The 23,651-nt window shown below is 39.3% G+C and overlaps 1 protein-coding gene and 1 long non-coding RNA gene across 3 annotated transcripts in view; one reads left to right on the top strand and one right to left on the bottom strand.

Moving 5' to 3' along the window:
• Positions 1-23,651, bottom strand: part of LOC135248387 (B-cell receptor CD22-like) — a 96,275-nt gene that overhangs the window by 34,250 nt on the left and 38,374 nt on the right. The window lies entirely within an intron of this gene.
• Positions 7,574-10,140, top strand: LOC135238216 (uncharacterized). 2 transcript variants are annotated; one of them, XR_010325048.1, is made up of 5 exons: positions 7,574-7,677; positions 8,785-8,867; positions 9,152-9,233; positions 9,459-9,512; positions 10,030-10,113. It is a non-coding gene; the product is annotated as an uncharacterized LOC135238216 (long non-coding RNA). The 2 variants fall into 2 exon arrangements; XR_010325047.1 differs by having other exon boundaries at positions 9,459-10,140.

The raw sequence follows: 23,651 nt of genomic DNA, 5'->3' as shown, positions 1-23,651 counted from the left end.
CAAGTCAAGTCTCAGTATCAGTGAGCCCCTCTGGTGAAATAGTGGAGGGCAGTTCAGTGACTCTGACCTGCAGCAGTGATGCCAACCCACCAGTGCAGAACTACACCTGGGTTAAGAAGAATGACACTAGAGTCTGGCATGCAGGATCTGGACAGAGTTTGAACTTTTCTAACTTTAGATCCTGGAACAGAGGACAGTACTACTGTGAGGCACAGAACAGACTTGGAGGTCACAATTCTACAATTCTAATCAACATAGAAGGTGAGTGACAAGTGATCTACAATAATATCTCTATTCTTTTGAACAAAGGTGACTGTTTCTGTTTCAGAATCTGTTATAGATTACTTGGGTGTTTGATTTTTTTTGTCATGGTATCACTGAAAATAATGTATAACTAGGACCAGCCTTCATCTAGACAATAAAGTATGACATACTTGTAAAGGTCATAATGGATAATCAAATATGGATTCTATCACCTCCAACACAATCTGCAATACATCACACCCATTTAGATGATAGTTTATTTTTTTTGAGGGAGTTAGGGTATGCATGCCCATATCTGGTTCCTGTGCTAGCCCACACAGCTCTCTCAGCTAACTTGTACTGGCCTACACAAATTTATCTGCAATTTCATTGATTTTCCTGGTCTGGCGTTGTCCTTCCAGTCTTCCAGTTGTATGCACTTATTTTTAAGTCACTCTGTATTGTAGTCTCTGGTACATACCTAAACATGAATTAAAATGCTATGTCTGCTTATTTGCAGTAGGGGATAGGACAGCGCTTGTGTGGACGGTTGTTGGAATCACAGTGGCTGTTGCACTCGTTGCTGCTGTTGTGTGTATGAGGTAAGCGTTATAAGTCACCGATGGTCTAAGGAGTCTGCACGCCTTGTTTCCAAGGCCTAAATGAGCTGCTGAGTGACATCACAAAAACCAGCAGAGTCTGTGGTCGTACAGGGTTAGAGTTTGAGACCCCTAGCCCGCAAGACATCTTTTAAAACGTGCTTCAGGGGGATTTTTTTTTTTTGTTTTTTTGATAGGAAATTGATTTGTCCTCTGACAATACGTCAAATATTACAACATTTACAACATACAAGTTCTTTAGATATCTGTTTCTCAAAGTCTGCCTGAATGTTGCATTTTGTGAGGGTGTCACTGGGACATCCTCTATCAATCTAAAAGCTATGCAGAGCTGAAGTAAAAACGTGAGTTTCCAGATCTCTATACAGAACTTCTGTCAGTTTCTGCTCGAGTCTCCATTTTATAAAGAGCTGTTGGTGGAGGATTTTTCCCAAAGTACTGTAACCCTGCTGCATACATACATGTTCATGTAACCCTGCTGCATACATGCTCCTGTGTCACTGATGTCTTGACCACCACAATTTTGAAAAAAAAAAAAGTATATAAGTGTAACTGGAGGCGCACTTTATTATGTGACTGAATCTCTTCCTGTTTCTCACCTCAGAGCAGACCCTTCAGAGAGTGACAAACGCAGCCAGCGACACAAACTCTGTGCTTCAGAGAGCTGACAAGGCCTCAGTGTGGGATTAAAACACACAGAGGAGAGAATCTGCAGAGAATGAGAAATGGTGGAGATCAGGGTGAAAGAGTCTCTTTTTGTCTTTAACTTCACAGAACTGCTGTCTGTTTCTGCTAGCTTATCCATTTTTCGAAGAGCTGTTGGTGGAGGATTTTTCCCAAAGTACTGTAACCCTGCTGCAACATGCATGTTCATGTAACCCTGCTGCAACATGCATGTTCATGTAACCCTGCTGCAACATGCATGTTCATGTAACCCTTCTGCATACATGCTCCTGTGACACCGTTACATGTTTATATAACCCTGTTACACACACGCTCATAACTCATGTACATGCGCATGTATTCTCTCACATTGAATGGGAAGATTATAATGCAGATTATAATCTCCAAACTCACGACACTTTTAAAAGCAAGGTCCAAAATCTTTTAAAACAGTGTTTTAGCTTTACATTTTACATTGCCTTGTTGTATTGACCCCATTTTTACTTTCTGTCTGTTTAGCTATTTGAAATAATGCATCTTTGTATTTGTTTTCTTAACATACATTGTTTTATTATGTTTATCAATATATTATGATTTATTTGAGCATTGTATAGCACTGTGAACCTTGAACCTCTGTTTTGATAAAAAATTATCATTATTATCTTTATATGGCCATCATGTTTTGCCAGCATTCCATTTAGTTCACATTTGGGGATCAAGTTCATCTCTGTGAAAGAAACAACTTCTTGTATAGTATTATTATTGTATGCAGTAAAAGTCATCTTCATGAAAAATCAGCATTGAAATGCAACTAATTATGTGCATGAAGGACCGTATAACAGGCAAAGCGAAACCGAAGTTCTAAAAGGTCACATGAACATCAACCACAGAAACAGCGCTGCACCACCGGACACTGAACTGAGGTGTGAAATAAAATAAAGAATAGAACAGGCTGCAGGAAATGAGCAGCGCATTAACTGTCTGTCTTCAGGGTGGCACTCGTCTGAAATTAGGCAGCTTCACCCACAGCCGCACCCGCTACTCCTCTGCACAAAAGAGCCAAGCAGGGGCACCTCACAGTACCCGCTTTGGGGCCCCAGAGCAGTGCTCCAGGTGGGGATGGAAACTGCAACCTCAGAGCTCCCAGAGCCACACTCTGGACCCCCAAACCACCATTCTGCACTGCTGCCATATACAAAGATACGAAAACTACGCCTGTCCACTTCTTTCATCTTCTGTGAAAGTACAGTGTGTGCAATCTTTATGTTAATAAGCGGGTTATAGGCCAAACAAAAGCAGCGTTTTGTTGATGTTCCAGCTTCATGTCAAAAATCCGATGCATGAAACATAAACACGACTGAGCTATGTATGGTAGCAATGGTAAAGCATGCTGATTGTGGCAGTAAAATTTACCTAGGAGGGATAAATGGATGCAATACATTCAATCTACCTGTAGATGGGGCAATTATTAAAATCGATGAGTCCTGTATGTCCATTTCAGATCAATTTCTTGGACGATCTTTTACTAAACTGAATTAAATAATCTAGTTTAGGTAATGGATTTTGTATAGGGCTCCTGAATGTATCAGTGATTAACAGTGCCTGATGCCTATCACACCTTTTACAGTCACTTTTATATTAACCTCTACTGCACATGTATTGGAATAGGGGTGGCATGGTGGTGCAGTGGCTAGCACTGTCGCCTCACAGCAAGAAGGCACTGGGTTCGAATCTCGGCTTGGGGCCTAACTGTCTGGAGTTTGCATGTACCTCCGGGTACTCCGGTTGTCTCCCACGGTCCAATAACATACAAATAGGCCAATTGGAGACTCTAAATTGCCCATAGGTATGAATGTGTGAGTGAATGGTGTGTGTTCCCTGCGATAGATTGGCAGCCTGTCCAGAGCGTATTCCTGCCTCTCGCCCAAAGCATGCTTGGATAGGCTACAGCACCAGCTCCAGCTCAGGATAAGCGGGTATAGATAATGGATGGATTGATGTATGTATTGGAATAGCCAAAGCCTCAGATCTTAGCATCAGTTTGTGTTGTAATCCGGAATCATTTTTGTGAAGATAGTAGTTATGTTTATTTTATAAGCATAATATGCCAAAATGATCATAAATATTGACATCTGAATTTCAATAATACAGTGGGGGCAAAGAAATGAGAATTACCCAGTCTTTTTGAAAAGGCACTACTGGTCCAGTCCAGACACAAAGCAAAGACTCCGTATATTTTATTCAAACGCTTGTATCCGATAAAATATAAAACGTGTATGACCTTCAGGAAGTGAGTCAGATCTGTAACACATTGTTTTATATTCAGTGTGAAGTACTTTCTTCACGGTCACATTCAGCCACACTGCTCTGTCTGTAAGGCTGTTTTATACTAAAGCCTCATTAGCAAACCACCGAGGCCAAATGAGAATTCTCTCTTGGTAAGTGCATTATCATATCATTTCATTTAGTCTAAATTGTGTTACAGTATAATGAGGTGCAAGAAGATTAAACTGGAATCAAATATGAAAATAAAATGCATTTTCTGACTAGAAATGATTCCTACTTCTTCCATACAAATAACATTCATCAAGTAAAATGCTGTTTGAGTCTCTGCTTTCTGGAATCTGTGTGAGCTCTTCATGAAACCCAAATCATTATTAGGCATCAGCAGCACATTAACTCACTGTGTGGGCTTGTGTAGTAATTGTTATTCTGGTATTTCTGCAAATTAATAGAATACTCTGACAGTCTTTGTTTGTGCTGTTCATTTTCACAGTGTAAATAATAATCTAGACCTGTATATGTTTATTTGGATAAATATTTTCAATCTGATGCAACCATGCTCTTCAATACCTTTTTGGTAATCGTCCTCTCTGTGTCAAGAAAATTGTTTGTGTGTTTTTTTTTCCAGGAATGTATATAATTTCTATAAAGTAATGTTCTACAGTACATTAGTTTAGAGTCTGAAGAGAGGGGAAAAAAGAGAGAACTTATAAGATGAAGTTCCTCTTCACACTCAGCATTGAAACTGAGACAGAGGCATGATATAAATATCTGTGGCTGTACTAAATGATCAGATCTGTTGATTGTGCATGTTGCATTCTTAGAATGACGACACAAGTATTTCAGTGCTACTACATTCTAGCAAAGCTAGCTACTAAGCAAGACTTCCTGTACCTGCGAATCTCACATTGATGGGTGGCTACTGCCATCTACTGACATCAGTTAGTATTGAAATACAAGTACAATTATTGATGTTCCATAGTTTTGGTGTAGTTAGGTGCAGTTTATTTAAAGTTTTGTTAATTGAGTCCCTTATCTGTCATGTTGCCAACACATCTGTGTTTTAAAGGGTTTCTGAGCAGTGTATTTGTGTGTGTGCGTGCGTGGATTTGTGTGTGTGTGTGTGTGTGCATTTGTGTGTGTATGTATGTGTATGTATACATGTGTTTGTGTGTATGTGTGCGCATGTGTATGTGTGCACGCGTGTGTGTGTGTGTGTGTGTATGTACGTGTATGTGTGTCTGCATGTGTGTGTGTGTGTGTGCGTGTGCGTGTGTGTGTGTGTGTGTGTGTGTGTGTGTGTGTGTGTGTGTGTGTGTGTGTGTGTGTTTGTTTGTATTTTTCAGGTGTTCTGAGCCAGAGGGGATGGGGAGTGACTTACACCCCTGAGAGAATCTGTGCCTTAAAGGGGTCTTCAGTAGACATGAGCTGCACTTACTCATATCCCACATCTCACAGGGTGCAGAAAACATTCTGGTTTATTCACTGGAACAAGCCACAGGAGCCTGAGGACCTGTCCCAGGACCCAGAGTACACTCACCGTGTGGAGTACCTGGGGAATCAGAACAGTGACTGCACTTTTAGAATAAACCAACTGAGTGAAACTGATTCTGGAACATACCGATTCAGGTTCCTGACTGACCTTGATGGTGGAAATTCTACTGGAGAACCTGGGGTCACATTGGCAGTTACAGGTAATTGTTTTAGGCTATAAACTCAGTGGATTCTCTTCCCACAAGTATGAATGGAAGCCTTTTTACAGGTCTAATTTGCTGTTTGAGGATCTACAGGTGATGGTGAATCCTGGCACAGTCACAGAGGGACAGAGTGTGAGACTGACCTGTAGCACCACCTGCACTCTGACTGGCAGCCCAGCCTTCATCTGGTACAGGGACGGATCTCCTCTGTCCTTCACTGATCAGAGTCACCAGTTCACAGCCAGCAGTGAAGACCGAGGCAGCTACACCTGTGCTGTGAAAGGTTATGAGCTTCGGTCCCCTGCAGTGGCTCTTAATGTGATAAGCGAGTGCTAGGCAACCTTGTGTGGTCGTCAATATTTCTGATTTTGAAAATTCTTCAAATCTCACTAATCTGAACGATTTCAGCCATAATTTTCCACTAAATTGTACAGATTATTTTATGCTACATGTAAATGTACTGACACTAAAGCACTGGATGAAGTTTCGATACCTGAAAACATGCCATGATGCAATGATTTGAAAACACTACATACAGTATGCCTGAGTCAGGTTTAAATTTCACATGAAACAACAAACCATTGTTCCCTCCTTCAGATTCTCCCAAGAGCATCTCAGTATCAGTATATCAGTATATTTATATAGATGTCACCTCTCAGTGTGACATCTATATAAAATGGCAATACCTGTTATTTTCTCTTTCAGATCCTCCGAAGAGCGTCTCATTATCAGTGAGCCCCTCTGGTGAAATTGTGGAGGGCAGTTCAGTGAGTCTGACCTGCAGCAGTGATGCCAACCCACCAGTGCAGAACTACACCTGGTATAAGAATAGAGCTGAACTCTCATGGAGAGGATCCAGTTACACCATTAAAAGCGTCACACTGCAGGATACAGGAGAATACTACTGTGTGGCAGGGAATGGGATTGGGAGAAACAGATCTCCTCCTAAAAGTCTTGATGTGATGTGTGAGTATATCAGTGCATCTCAGCTTCATACACACATAGCAGAGAGTCAATATCTCCTGAGTGTCTTTGGGTAACTTCACAGCAGTAAGACACTGAGTAAAGCAGTCACACTGGCCAGTGGAGGAGAAATCAGATATAATTACATTATCATACAGTGATGAGTCTGATCATACTGACATGTCTTAGGTAAAACGTGTAGTCATTTTGAGTTTGCAAAGGGCAAAAAAGGTACCAGATGCTGCTGTTCAACTTTAAAAAATGAAGTTATCATTATTAATGAAAATGCTAAAACGACATATCTAAATACTTTTGTCACTTTTGAAAACTTGATTCTGCTGTGTCATTTTCCAACTACCATAAAAAGCTACAGTACATCCAGTTCATTTTGTAACAAAGCTTGATATACTGGGGTATTTACTGTAACAGGTTCTGCAGTCCTTTTCCCCACAAACCACACAATCCGTCGTTGTTAGAGGCACCAAGGCTTTATTGTGCGCTCTATACCAAAAACACGGAAACAAAAACAAAACAAAACAAAACAAAACAAAACACAGACGATAATGACGGGGATTAGATAGCATGCCTCTCCTGCGTGCGTCTCTCATTCCAGCACCCAGGTCTCACTGCAGGCAGAGCATATAAGCCATTACCAATCAATTGTAATTGCAAACAGGCGTGGTTGTTAGCCAGCTATACTGCTCCCACTCTGCCTGCAGATGGCGCCCTAACCACACCACCCCTCCACATCACATTGTGAGATTTCAGCTCCATTATAAACTTTACTTTGAAATTAATGTCTCTACTTGTGCTTTGAGATGGAACACAGTGAATGAGAACTTATGTGGAATTTAACACATTTTTCTAATGATTTTAGATGCTCCCAAGAACACCTCAGTGTGAATTTTAATTAAAACTGCAGGACCTGTTATTTACTCTTTCAGATCCTCCGAAGAGCGTCTCAGTATCAGTGAGCCCCTCTGGTGAAATAGTGGAGGGCAGTTCAGTGACACTTACCTGCAGCAGCAGCGATGCCAACCCACCAGTGCAGAGATACACCTGGTATAAGAATAATAGAGCTGAACTCTCATGGAGAGGATCCAGTTACACCATTAAAAGCATCACACTGCAGGATGCAGGAGAATACTACTGTGAGGCACGGAATGTGATTGGGACAGAAAGATCTCCTCCTAAACATCTTGATGTGCAGTGTGAGTATATCAGTGCATCTCAGCTTCAGACACAGAGAGTCAGTATCACCTGAGTATTTTTACGAAACTTTGCAATCGTAAGACACTGAGTAAAGCAGTCACACTGGCCAGTGGAGGGAAAATCTAATAATGATATAATTGATATAACATGATGAGTAAGCCAGATGATACGGACATGTCATAAGTTAAACGAGTAGTAATTCTGAGCTGCACAGGGCAAATAAACATACCATATGTACTGTAGATGTTTTAAACCAAATAATAGTTACTCTTAATATACCAAGCAAACTGGTTTGTGTGTTTCTTTTTCTATTTTTAAGCTTTCTAAATAATGCTAAATAAAATTTCTTATCTAAATACTGCAGTCATAATTGAAAGCTTTTCTAACCTGTGTCTCAAGGCCATTTACCAACCCCCATAAAACGATGCAGTAAATTCTACTCATTTCCAAACAAAGAAAACATTTGCAGTGTGATATTTCAGCTTCATTATAAACTTTCCTTTGCAATAAATGGTTTTGAATCTATTTGAGACAAATCACAGAGATTGAGAAATTATATGGAATTGAACACATTTCTCTATTGATTTTAGATGCTCCCAAGAACACCTCAGTATCAGTGAGCCCCTCTGGTGAAATAGTGGAGGGCAGTTCAGTTCAGTTCATCTTCTGTGAAAGTAATAATATGCAGAGCACGTTATTCATTTAGGTGTTCATTGATCTCAAGATTCTGAGATGCTGTTACTTCACATTTTAAGTTGTGGATTTACTGACTAGGTCTATGTCATTTGAATGGCAGGAAAAATCCCATAAACTACGCAATCAGATAATTACTCATTAAAAAGATAAAATGATGAAGCATGAGAAGGAAAATGATTATCTAAAAATACAAGTGAAATGCGAAGGTATTGGGACTATTTATAAAAAGGGCAGTACTTTATACATCGGATCATCCGATATGGATGTAAATGCCCCCACATTTTTCAATCTGCTGAAGTACAGAGCGAAAACAACAAAAATTGTATCACTGTCCTGATATTTTTCCAACTTATATCAATGTATTCACATGAAGATAAAATAAACATTTTATAATCAAACTTTATGTCTAGTGCCATCCTGGAGCAGAGTACAGTACTACTGCTTGGCTCAGAACACTCATGGAGCTCTACTTCTGTGTCAGACAATATAAAAGGTGCGTAACACGTAATGTACAATAACACCTCTATCGTTTTGAAGAAGGGTGATTGTTCCTGTTCCAGTATCTGTTATAGATCGCTTGCATATTTGATCACCGATATCTAGTTTGTTTGCTGGTTGACACACCTAACTCATGTTTAACTCTGATGTAATTGATTTTAATTGAGTGTTGCATTGACCTTCCTACCTTTATGCATGCACTTATTTTAAACAACTCTGGATTAAAGACTCTATTGCTATGTAAATGTAAATTGAAATGCTATATCAGTTTATTTATAGCAGGAGATAACACAGTGCTCCTATGGATGGTTGTTGGAATCTCTGTGGCTATTGCACTCTTTGCTATCATGGTGTGCACAAGGTAAATGTTTGCAATGCAAAATCATCTGGGTATCAAACATCACTGAGATGACATCATTAGAAATGCACCATTAGATGTCAGAGAGATATGCAGTGATCTTACAGTTTTGCTGTTGAATTCAGAGGAGCAGGTAGGAATGTTATGACAAAATGTTGTCTGGGATGGCAGATCCACAGCTCCTGAAGGTCTGTTACTCCCCCCCCCACCCCCTTCCCCACTTTTCAGCAGGAAGAAGAGCACCAACAGAGAGAGAGAGGGAGGAGCAGACGCTCTCGTATTGTAAGTAACAAGTTCCCACCTGGATATTTTCACCATTAACCGTACCAGCCGTTCAGAAAAGCAAAGGACAGTTCTGTGTACAGGCTGTATTTTTATGAAACTACAAAGTCAGCAGGTCTGTGCTGAGCAGAAGACACAAAGCACAGATACACACCAGGCAAGTTACAGTTCATCCAGTTCATCACTGTGTGATGCAGTCAATTTCAGTCTTCCTCCTTATTTTTATTGGTTAAAACTATTGAGGAATATTCCCCACTTAACTCTCAATATGTTGTACTTATATCTGGAAATTATTTAGTATAATTTTTTGACATGTGAAAAATATACTTCTGTAATGTAAAATCTTCAAGTGATTCTGTGATATATAATTCACTAAGTCAACAGAGGAATCCGTTTTTTGGGATCACAGAGTGGACAGGAAATGCAAGGGACTGTGTGGCCACTCTGGTTCCCTTTTAACAATGCAACTGGAGGCGCACTTATGTGTGACTGAGTCTCTTCCTGTGTCTCACCTCAGAGCAGAGCCTTCAGAGAGTGACAAACGCAGCCAGCGACACAAACTCTGTGCTTCAGAGAGCTGGCGAGGCCTCAGTGTGGGATTAAAACACACAGAGGAGAGAATCTGCAGAGAATGAGAAATGGTGGAGATGTTCATGTATGTTCATGTAACCCTGCTGCATACATGCTCCTGTGACACAATTACACATTTATATAACCCTGTTACACACACGCTCATAACTCATGTACATGCGCATGTATTCTCTCACATTGAATGGGAAGATTATAATGCAGATTATAATTTCCAAACTCAAGTCACTTTTAAAAGGGAAGGTACAAAATATTTTAAAACAGTGTTTTAGTTTCACATTTTACATTGCCTTGTTGTACTGAGCCCAAATGTACTGTTTTTATCTAGTTCATCTCTATGAAATGTGAAAGATACAATAACTAACACAATACCGTACAAGTGGTTGTATGTAGTGTTACGGCCGGCTCGCAGGGCCGCAACAACAGAGTCCAAAGCACCAAAAACAGACAGAAACTGATCTAAAAACACAAACTCAGACATTTATTAATCTAAAACACAAACTAAAACAAACATAAACCCACAAAGTTCACAAAACAAAAGAGACCTCACTAAAACCTACCAAACACAAACCACACAAAAGAAACCTCAATGAAGATCTCCCTAGCCTCATACTGCAGGGCTTATATTAGGCCACAGGCAGGTGGAGGCAATCAAGCAATTAAGCAATTAGGCATTACCTCCACCTGCACTACCCAGGCAAGCAGAGGCTGGGGACATAACAGTAGTAGAAGTCATCTTTATGAAATATCAGCATAGAAATGTAACTAATTATGTGCATGAAGGACCGTATAACAGGCAAAGCAAAACCAAAGTTCTAAAAGGTCACATGAACATCAACCACAGAAACAGCGCTGCTCCACCGGACACTGAACTGAGATGTGAAATAAAATAAAGAATAGAACAGGCTGCAGGAAGTGAGCAATGCTTTAACTGTCTGTGGTCAGGGTGGCTCTTGCCTGAAATTAGGCAGCTTCACCCACAGCCGCGCCCGCTCTGCACAAAAGAGCCAAGCAGGGGCACCTCACAGTACCCGCTTTGGGGCCCCAGAGCTGTGATACTTTCACAAAGATAACTACACCTGTCCGCTTTTTATATCTTCTGCGAAAGTAAGTGCAATCTTTATGTTGATCTGGGGGTTATAGGCTAGGCTACAGCAGCAAAATATTGTCATTCGCATTGGAACATGGTTCCGTCTTTTGTTCTGGCTTTTAAACTAACACATTTTACACAGCTGTGATGCTCATGTAGCTCTTTAATGTTTTTATATTCATTATTGTGTACCAACATGTCAAGTTACACAGTGAAGCTACTCTCTTGTAAAATAATCTATGTTGTCTATAATTTGATTGTATATTGTCATTCTGCAAACATGTTAAACTGCACAAGCTGCTGCCTGTCTTGGCCAGGACACTCTTGAAAAAGAGATTTTTAATCTCAATGAGATACTCCTGATTAAATAAAAATGTAATAATAATAATAATTATTATAATAATAATCAATAAATAAATGCAAACAATTCTGCTTTAAGCTTTGCATTCATCACAGTCATTCTGCCATGTTCAGAAATATGAGCCTGTCAGCAGGGCCGTTTCAGACAGTTTGAAAACCGTAAAGATCACACCTCCTCTACCAGCGTAAGTGCACAATTTAGCCCTGTTTTATTCTTAATGGCTGTTAACACATTTTTTCATTGAGTTGTAAAATAATGTATATGATTCAGTAGAGTGCCTTGATAGAAGTTCAGTGAAGACATCTTTGATTTTTGCAAGCTTAAATTCATTGCATTTCTTTAAACAGTGGAGAAATTTAAGTACAGTGTTGTTGTTCTCTGATCTACGGATTACAGCGAGTGCTTTATTCTGTGCTAATCTAGTGATCCTAATGGAGATCAGTCTCTCTCACTGCTGAAAGGTGGCTATGTGACCAGTGGGGAAGACATGCACAGCATTCGTTAAATCAGTAAATTATCTTTCTCAAAATTGAAATTATGTATAATAAATAAAAAAAATGAATTAAAAAAAAAAATATATATATCATTGCCTGCTGAAAGTAACTCTTTCTTTTATACTTTCCATGTTATCTTTTAAACGCTGAATATCAGTGATTTTTTTGTGGATTTTTGGTTATGGCTTAAAAAACAAAAGGCAATAATATAAGTTATGTTTTTTATATGAATGTTCAGGCCGATGCAGCCATGCCCCAAACAACCTCAACAGTATTTTTGTAAGCCCTTCTCTCTGCCCCAGGTAAACAATTTACTTACTTCAGTTCTGCTTATTAATGCCAGTTTACAGAGGTTACAACATTTATCAGAAGCTAGAATATAGAATTACTATGATTTGATATAACCTGTTTCACTAATTAGACTGGAAAAGCAAAAAATTACAGACATATGTTACAGGAAATGAGAATCTAAATCTTACATGCAAGATCACATATGTTGTTTAGATGCCCTATAGGCGGACATCTTAAACTGTTTTAAGCTTCACTTGTATGTTGTCTGTGTTTGTAGTTTGTCCGGTTATGTGCTGAGCATGCACTGACGCTTTTACACAAATTGAGTTACTAACAGGTGAAGTTATTTTGAATTTGAATTTGGTTTAGAGATTCTAGGCTGAGCAGAATCTTTTTACTTTTGTTTTTACCACACATCTGCTGTGAAATGTAGAACAATTGATTGATCTTAAGTTCCTGTTTATGCTTAGCTATGCAACAGAGATGAGTAGATGTCTTTGGCTTCATGAGATGGGCAGAACTGTAAATGAACTGCATTTACTGGTGTGCTCTATTCCTGAGGATAATTATAGATTTTGCTATCATTTAAACTTTTGTGAAACTAAATTTTATACTTGAAAATATGTGTGTGTGTGTGTGTGTCTTTGTGCGTCTCCTTTGAATAGTCCTCCTGACCCCTGTCTGAAGATATTACAGTCTCATATTTTATTATATTCTGTGCAGATTATAATCTCCAAACTCAAGTCACTTTTAAAGGTAAGGTCCTAGATTGTTTTTAAAACACTGTTTTAGCACTTAATTTTACATTGCCTTGTTGTATTGAGCACAAATTTAAGTTTTTGTCTGGTTTTAGATATTTGAAAGAATGCATATTTTTATTTGTTTTCTTTACATACATTGCTTTATTATGTGTATCAATGTATTATGGATTATTTGAGCATTGTAAAGCACTGTGAACCTCAAACCTCTCATCTGAATGGCCATCATGTTTTGCCTGCATTCCATTTAGTTCACATGTGGGGATCAAGTTAATCTCTGTGAAAGATACTATAATAATACTATACAATTGGTCGTATGTAGTAAAAGTCATCTTTATGAAATATCAGCATTGAAATGCAACTAATTATGTGCATGAAGGACTGTAGAACAGGCAAAGCAAAACCAAAGTTCTAAAAGGTCCCATGAACATCAACCACAGAAACAGCGCTGCTCCACCGGACACTGAACTGAGATGTGAAATGAAATAAAGAATAGAACAGGCTGCACGAAGTGAGCGGCATTTTAACTTCCTCCACTGTCTGTGGTCAGGGTGGCACTCATCTGAAATTAGGCAGCTCCATCCACAGCCTGTCCACTCCTTTCATCTTCCGTGAAAGTACGGTGTGTGCAATCTTTATGTTAATAAGAGGGTTATAGGCCAAGCAACAGCAGCGTTTTTTTGATGTTCCAGCTTCATGTCAAAAATCCGATGCATGAAACATTAACACAACTTATGGTATGTATGGTAGCAATGGTAAAGCATGATGTTTGTGGCAGTAAAATTTACCTAGGAGGGATAGATGGATTCAATACATTCAATATATCTGTAGATGGGGCAATTATTAAAATAGATGAGTCTTGAATGTACATTTCAAATCAATTTCCTGGAAGATCTTTTACTAAAAGGAATTAAATGATGAATATAATGGATTTTGTATAGGGCTCCTGATTGTATGAATGTTTAATTGTGCCTGATGCCTATCACACCTTTTACAGTCACTTTTATTTTAACCTCTACTGTACATGTATTGGAATAGGGGTGGCACGGTGGTGCAGTGGGTAGCACTGTCGCTTCACAGCAAGACGGCACTGGGTTCAAATCTCTGTTTGGGTCTTTTCTGTCTGGAGTTTGCATGTACCTCCGGGTTCTCTGGTTGCCCCCCACGGTCCAAAAACATGCAAATAGGCCAATTGGAGACTCTAAATTGCCCATAGGTATGAATGTGTGAGTGAATGGTGTGTGTTCCCTGTGATAGATTGGCAGCCTGTCCAGAGTGTATTCCTGCCTCTCGCCCAATGCATGCTGGGATAGGCTCCAGCACCAGCTCCAGCTCAGGATAAGCGGGTATATATAATGGATGGATTGATGAATGTATTGGAATAGGCAAAGCCTCAGATATATGTAACAGTTTGTGTTGTAATTCGGAATCATTTTTGTAAACGTAGTAGTAATGTTTATTTTACAAATGTAATATGCAATAATGAACATAATTATTGACATCTGAATTTCAATAATACAGTGGGGGCAAAGAAATGAGAATTACCAGGTCTTTTTGAAAAGGCACTACTGGTCTCGTCCAGACACAAAGAGAACGACTCTGTATATTTTATTCAAACGCTTGTATCCGATAAAATCTAAAACAAGTATCAACTTCAGGAAGTGAGTCAGATCTGTAACACATTCTACTTTTATATTTAGTGTGATGCATTCTTTTTCCGATCATATTCAGGCACACTGCTCTGTCTGTAAGGCTGTTTAATACTAATGGCACATTAGCAAACCACTGAGGCTAGACCAGAATTATCTCCTGGTAAGTGCATTATCATATTATTTCATTTAGTCAAAATTATCTCACAGTATTTTGGAGTGAAAGAAGAAAAAACTGGAATCAAATATGAAAATAAAATGTATTATCTAGGTAGATATTATCGCTGTTTCTTCCATACAAATAACATTCATCAAGTAAAAGGCTGTCTGAGTCTCTGCTGTCTGCATCTGTGTGAGCTCTCATCAAGCCTGAACATTTATGGACATTAGCAGCACCTTAACTCACTGTGTGCGCTTGTGTAGTATTTATTAGTCTTGTGTAATATGTGTTAGTCTTCTGTAGTATTTATGTGAATAAATAGAATACTCTGACAGTGTATGTTTCTGCCATTCATTTTTACAGTGTAAATAATAATCAAGACCTGTATATGTGCATTTGGATGAATATTATCAATCTGATGCAGCCATGCTCTTCAATACCTTGTTGGTAATCGTCCTCTCTGTGTCAGGTAAATTGTTTGTGTTTTTTTTTTCCAAATGTAGTTCTGATGTTTCAGTCTTCTACATATACAGCATTTATCCGCATGTGTTCCTAATTATTAGTCTCCCTTCATTATCTCAATCAGCAGCAAAATTGAATACATTTAAATTGCTTTACAGAATGTATATAATTTCTATAAAATTATATTCTACAGTACATTAGTTTAGAGTAGTGCAACATTTCTCATCTGAAGAGAGAAGGGCAAAAGAGAGAACTTATAAGAATTTCCTCTTCACACTCAGCTTTAAAACTGAGACAAAGGCATGATATAAATATCTGTTGCTTTACAAAATGATCAGAGCTGTTGACTGTGCATGTTGCATTAGAATGGCGAAAAAGCATTTTGGTGCCAAATATTTTGATAAAAGCAGTTCATTTTCACTGTGAGCAAAACACAACAATTTTCAGCTTACAGTGTATGCAGACACTTGCTCTTAACTTGCTTGGCATAATGCTACTTTTTAACAAAGCTAGCTACTAAGCAAGACTTCCTGTACCTGCGAATCTCACATTTATTGGTGGCTACTGCCATCTACTGATGTCAGTTAGTATTAAAATAGCTAACAGAGGGACAAAAGATTATGCAGTTAATTCATGTAATTAACCTGCAAATTTTATATATATGATATATATTATATATATATATATATATATATATATATATATATATTATGGGAAGGTCTGAAATTATATCAACAAAACCAACCACAAATATCACCCTGCCTCCAGAACATATCAAGGGCTCCACATGTACAATTATTGATGTTCTATATAAGTTAGGTGCAGTAGTTTTAAAGTTTTGTTAATTGAATCCCTTATCTGTCATTTTGCCAACACATGTGTGTTTTAAATTTGTGTGTGTGTGTGTGGTGTGCGGTGTGTGTTGTTGTGTGTGTTTGTATTTTTCAGGTGTTCTGAGCCAGAGGGGATGGGGAGTGACTTACACCCCTGAGAGAATCTGTGCCTTAAAGGGGTCTTCAGTAGACATGAGCTGCACTTACTCATATCCCACATCTCACAGAGTGCAGAAAACATTCTGGTTTATTCGCTGGAACAAGCCACAGGAGCCTGAGGACCTGTCCCAGGACCTGTCCCTGTCTCACCGTGTGGAGTACCTGGGGAATCAGAACAGTGACTGCACTTTCAGAATAAACCAGCTGAAAGAAAGCGATTCAGCAATATATCGCTTCAGGTTCCTGACTAACATCCGAGATGAAAAATATTTTGGTCAGCCTGGAGTCTCATTGACCGTTACAGGTAATTCTAAACTGGCTTTTTAACTATTAACTGGCAGTACTCCTAATCATTTTCTAATAGAAACATAATGGTTTTTTTTATCATGTTGATTCTTGTGTGCAGGTCTTCAGGTGAAAGTGACAGAGAATGAGGCACAGAGTGTAACACTGACCTGTAGCAGCACCTGCACCTTGAGTGGCAGCCCTACCTTTACCTGGTACAAGAATGGAAATGCTGTGTCCCATGAGTATAAATACTCCCTCAATTTAGCCATCACTGATGATACAGATCTCTACTCCTGTGCTACAGGAGGAGTCACTTCCCCTGCAGTCAATGTGAAATGTGAGTGTCTCCCCATCTTCTGTTTTACTGGGAAATAATGCATGCAGGGCCGGCCCGAGGCATAAGCGAACTAAGCGGCTGCTTAGGGCCCCCGTGGCCACCAGAGGGCCCTCATGCGGTATTCATCCCCTATCGCAAAACCAGCGTTAATAATTTAAAACGGAATGACAACCGAATATTTCATAACAATGTAATGTAGGACGGATTTTGCAAAGCAACCACGCCCCCCCTTTGGGCAACTTCACAGCCGTAAGACACTGAGTAAAGCAGTCACACTGACCAGTGGAGGAGAAATCAGATATAATTACATTATCATACAGTGATGAGCCTGATCATACTGACATGTCTTAGGTAAAACCTGTAGTCATTTTGAGTTTGCAAAGGGCAAAAAAGGTACCACATGCAGCTGTTCAACTTTAAAAAATGAAGTTATCATTATTAATGAAGATGTTAAAAAGACATATCTAAATACTTCTGTCACTTTTGAAAACTTGATTCTGCTGTGTCATTTTCCAACTACCATAAAAAGCTACAGTATATCCAGTTAATTTTGTAGCAAAGCATGATGTACTGGGATATTTACTGTAACAGGTTCTGCAGTCCTTTTCCCCACAAACCACACAATTCGTTGTTGTTAGAGGCACCAAGGCTTTATTGTGCGCTCGATACCAAAAACACGGAAACAAAAACAAAACAAAACACACACGATAAGGACGGGGATTAGATAGCATGCCGCTCCCGCATACGTCTCTCATTCCAGCACCCCGGCCTCACTGCAGGCAGAACATATAAACTATTACCAATCAATTGTAAATGCAAAAAGGCGTGGTTGTTAGCCAGCTGTACTGCTCCCACTCCGCCTGCAGATGGCACCCTAACCACACAATTCCTCCACATTACATTGTGAGATTTCAGTTCCATTATTGGGATGGCAGGTATGCCAACCCGCCAAGTTACTCCTTGGCGGGGGCATGCCCCATACCTGTACAGCACCGAGAGTTTGGCACTTTTCAGGGTTCCCCACAGAAATAACCACAACAGCCACAGACACACAGCCCTTAAAAACAACAAATTCTGTACATTCTGACCCCATTTCAACAGACAGATTTCATAAACAACTTCACATGTCCACACAATAAAGCCCCAAACCAAGGTTTTTTTTTTTCCGTTTTCTCCTTTTTCTCCTTCTTCTTCTTCTTCTTCTCATTCTTTTTCTTCCTGCCGCCTATCCCACTAACAACATGTCTCCCCATTGGACATTTTACTGACACCAGCCAAATCTTCACCTACACGATCCAATCAAAAACTTGCATACAAACGCAAAATACCCATACCTTTTTATTCTGAAACATTTCCAGGTTAAACAGCTAGCCTGCCTGTGGCCTAGTGGGCAAGGTTACAGTCTTGGGAACATGGGGTCCTAGGTTCAAGCCCAGGTACTACAATCTAGCAAAGCTAGCTACTAAGCAAGACTTCCTGTACCTGTGAAACTCACATTGATCGGGGCTACTGCCATCTACTGACATCAGTTAGTATTGAAATGCAAGTACAATTTTTGATGTTCCATAGTTTTGGAGAAGTTAGGTGCATTTGTTTTAAAGTTTTGTTAATTGAATCCCTTATCTGTCATGTTGCCAACACATCTGTGTTTTAAAGGATTTCTGAGCAGTGTGTTTCTGTGTGTGCGTGCGTGCATTTGTGTGTGTGTGTGTGTGCATGTGTGTGTGCGTGCATTTGCGTATGTGTGCGCATGTGTGTGTATATGTATGTGTATCTATACATATGTTTGTGTGTACGTGTGCGCATGTGTGTGTGTGCGCCTGTGTTTGTGTGTGTATGTGCGTGTATGTGTGTCTGCGTGTGTGTGTGTGTGCGCGTGTGTGTGTTTGTATTTTTCAGGTGTTTTGAGCCGGACGGGATGGGGAGTGACTTACACCCCTGAGAGAATCTGTGCCTTAAAGGGGTCTTCAGTAGACATGAGCTGCACTTACTCATATCCCACATCTCACGCAGTGCAGAAAACATTCTGGTTTATTCACTGGAACACGCCACAGGAGCCTGAGGACTTGTCCCAGGACCCAGAGTACACTCACCGTGTGGAGTACCTGGGGAATAAGAACAGTGACTGCACTTTTAGAATAAACCAACTGAGAAAAACTGATTCAAAAACATACCGATTCAGGTTCCTGAGTGAATGTGATCGATATACTGGAGAACCTGGTGTCGCGTTGGAAGTCACTGGTAATTATTTTATGCTGTAAATTCAGAGGATTCTCTACGCACAAGTATGACTGGAAGCTTTTTTACAGGTCTAATTTGCTATTTGCAGATCTACAGGTGATGCTGAATCCTGACACAGTCACAGAGGGACGGAGTGTGATACTGACCTGTAAAACCACCTGCACTCTGACTGGCAGCCCAGCCTTCATCTGGTACAGGGACGGATCTCCTCTGTCCTTCACTGATCAGAGTCACCAGTTCACAGCCAGCAGTGAAGATGCAGGCAGATACTCCTGTGCTGTGAAAGGCTATGAGCTTCATTCCCCTGCAGTGGCTCTTAATGTGAGATGTGAGTACCAGAGGCCAAACTTCTTCAAATCTCACAGTATTGAAAGTTTTCAATTAAAATTTTCAGCTAAATTGTACATATTATACTATGCTGCATGTAAATGTTCTGTCATTATAGCGTTGCATGAAACTTCAATACCTGAAAACATGCCATAATGCAATGATGGGAAAGCACTACATACAGTATGCCTGAGTCAGGTTTAAATTCCACATGAAACTACAAACCCCTCAGTGTGACATCTATATAAAACTGCAATACCTGACATTTTCTCTTTCAGATCCTCCGAAGAGAGTCTCAGTATCAGTGAGCCCCACTGGTGAAATAGTGGAGGGCAGTTCAGTGACTCTGACCTGCAGCAGCGATGCCAACCCACCAGTGCAGAACTACACCTGGGTTAAGGAGAATGAAACTGGAGTCTGGCAGGCAGGATCTGGACAGAGTTTGAACTTTTCTATTTTTAGATCCTGGAACAGAGGACAGTACTACTGTGAGGCACAGAACAGACTTGGAGCTCAGAATGCTTCTGCTCTACTGGTCACAGTGCAAGGTAGGGCCAGAAAATATTTGATACAGTATTTTATGTGATACTGATTATGATTCAGAGGCTACAAAGCAATGCTGATCATGATATCGGTGCTACAATCCGAACCGGATCATGGTAGATAATGATGATGAGCAGTGTAACTAAAAGTATCATGATGCCAGCATTGAATTCAGTAAAATTCAAATGTACAGAAATTTCTAGTAAATGTAGGTATATAAGGGGTGTATCTAAACATTTATAAACTTTCGCCTTAAGGACCATGGTGAGGCATGTTGTGAAATGAGCACTGCTATATCATAACTGACAGGGCTACATCTCTCTGACTTTGCTAAGGAGGTCAGTCACTGATCGCGGCTGCAGCTGTGGGAGTGGCTGCCATTTTGGCTCTTGTGTTTCTGGGTGTTGTGTGCGTGAGGTACGTGGTTGTAAATGAGTCGGTTTGTAGTCACTCCAGTGTGAATTACTGTATGTCTGATTTAGACTCATAGTTTAAAACGATTGCACATTTTTGTGGAATGTTTTTGTCAAGCATTAGCTACATTACATCATGCTGATGCCATACTCCCCCCTCTAATGTCTGATTAGTGCCTAGACCACTGCATTATTAGACATTTTGTTTTATTGCGATGTCAATTTTATAAACTCTGACTGATGCATTTTAGTGTCCCAATTAGTTAATCAAACCTGTATGATTTAACAGGGGTAACAGAATCCCCTTAAAGCTTGTTCTTAATATGAATCATGTGGACAGTTACAGACCATAACAAGTCTTGTCATGCACATTAATTTGCCCATGAGCTCCAGTGTTGGTTTGAATAAAGCAGAACTACATTTATTGGGCATGAAGAAATCTCTTATAACTCAGGCTCATTTCCTGTAACCAAATGACATCTGAACAATAATAAATATACACATACATGGGCACTATTGCCTCAGCAATACACATCATTCAAACAAATGCAAAATGCTGTTTATACAAGAGGGGGCTGTTTAAAGATTTGTCTGAAGGTAGATTTACTTTTTATTTTTCTTTCTTCTCTGAATAATCAGGAGGAGAAAATCAACAAATGAGACAGAAGAGGACAGGCAGGTGAGATAATGAAATCAGTCTACATATATGCATACATGTATTTATCTATGAATGTAACATAATTTTGATAATGCATAATGCAAAAACGGAAATGTGGTTAACACTGTCTATGATGCCTGTCTATAATGCATTATATGCTTATAATACATTAAAATTTGCTCATAATACAGTATAATTAGAGTTGTGAAGATTGATTAATACTCACAATGCTTTATAACAGTAATTGTGAGACATGATTTATTTATTTATATAGCACCTGTGTATTGCTAATGAGGATCCTAAATAAATAAATAAATCTTTCTTACAAATAAGTAGAAAGCATAGCAGTGTGTGCCATGTGACCTTGAAGGTTTATTAGATTATGTACAGATTTACAGTATGAGGTTATGATCATCTATGTGTGTTGACATGCTTAACGGAAATATTTCAGGAGTTAATTATGTGTATTCCCCTGTTATGGACAGTTTCATTTTCTCTAAAGGGGTTGCAGTATGTGACAGTAACGTTACACAGTAACAATACTGCTTATGTGCATGTAATAATCTGTGCATTACATAGAGAGCCAGGGAGAGTGACTTTTACTGTATGTGTTGTATTCACTGTTTCCAGTGAATAAATACACACAGATTATTGTTGTGATGGTGGTTTATTGCTATTGGTTATTGCAAATATATGCTTTGGAATGAAAGAAGTACTTCAGAATGCAATCTTTCCAAAATTTTATGAAAACCCACTGTAAAACAGGTCATGATAGAGACAAGAAATCTTATTAAGTGTATTAAGTTTGTCTATATGTGTTTAAGTATGTCTGGTTCAGTCGATATTGAACTGCTGATGGCATGTATTTGAAAATAATACATTGATTCATTAGCTGATTTTTTTATATCAGGTTAAATTCATGTTTTGTCATTAATGGGGGTGAGTAGCTCACTCCAGCTCTGAGGAGCTCACTGAAATGAACAGGTACTTTCTGTGGATCTTTCCCATCCTTCTCCTGCCTCTTTTCTTTACCCTGCAGGGGAATAAAAATCCCATTTATGTCAACGTCTCAAGGATGGCAATGAGTCACACTGGAACATAGGATACGGACACAGACGATGGTGAAGTTCCCCTCTACTCCTCTGTTCAGCCCGCTAACACCCGCAACCAGGAGCAGGTTCTGTTAATAGACCAGAGTGTCTCACTGGATAGACCAGAGTGTCTCACTGGATAGACCAGAGTGTCTCACTGGGGAGAGCTGAGATTGTTGTGCTGTGATTTATGTTGGAAACAAAAACTCAAAGAAGTATTTAGATTCTAACCATAGTAGATGTGTGACATTTACATCAGCGTGTACAATATTAAAAATGAATGGTAGCCAAAAAACGTGCATCCATAACACTTGGTCATGTAAGCATGTACAAAACAAATCCTGGAAACAAAAATACAAATGAGGGGCATTTCGAGATTCCAAAAACTTCTCCCGTACATCTGTAACAGTTTATATATTTTTTTTTGTTTTGGATTGGGGTTTCCTTGAGCACACTAATTCTTATTTTGGTTATTTGTTTTGAAATCCCAAAGCCCAGTTCAAGTATTTTAAAAAGTTGTAATCTCCGCTGCTGCTTTTTCCCAAGAAAATTTTCTGCCTGGTTTAAAAAAAGAACGGGGGTAAACGAGGACTGAATGTTCCGGTGATCTAGATTCATCATTTTGGTTTTTTCTGCTTGTCAACTTCCCCTTTTTTTCACTCCTTGCTGTGTTTACATCCAGTTTATGTAATGTTTTCCAAAATTCCCGATAATTGTTCTGTGGGGGGGTAAAGCTTCTGTTTTTGCTTCAGTTTCAAGGTGTGTCTAAAGTGATAAAGGCTCAGGCAGGATTGGGTTAAATGAGAATGAGAAGTTTGGGCCCTTTTAAAAATTCAAATGCGCGTTTTCCATGCAGGTCAAAAAAGCCCCCTCCGTAAAGGAAGGGCTGTGTTCTCACAGCACACTTAAAAAATGGGCATGTGAAAATAAACCAAAGGGAAAATATCTTTCTTCATAAACTTTTGGACCAATGCTGGTTTTCCCGGAAATTTTTGGGCATTTTTTTTGAATGTGTGAGCATTTTCTGAGTTTTTTTTTTTGAACTTTAAACAGCAGATTGTCTGCAAAAATAAGGCGGTAAGAACCAAAAAATTTCCTTTACTGGGTGATACCCTTTTAGATTTTTTATTAAAAACCCTAACATAAAAATCTCCCCAGAATCGGTAAAATGACTGGCCTTTTCACATGACCAGGGGTGCTTTTGGTTATTGGGTTGCAAAGATGTAATGGATCATTTCCCTTTTGGGATTCTATAAAAATTTACATGCAAAATCCATGTCTTCATATTGGACACAAAGTATTACATGATGTTGGTGCCCGGGCCATTATCATTGCTGAATGTATTTGTTGGGCCCAAAAGTACTGGGGAAATGGGCTTTAATGTAATTCAAAAAAT

Source organism: Anguilla rostrata, chromosome 1, assembly GCF_018555375.3.
Source record: "Anguilla rostrata isolate EN2019 chromosome 1, ASM1855537v3, whole genome shotgun sequence".
Lineage (NCBI taxonomy): Eukaryota > Metazoa > Chordata > Actinopteri > Anguilliformes > Anguillidae > Anguilla > Anguilla rostrata.
This window is presented reverse-complemented; position numbering and strand designations above follow the sequence as displayed.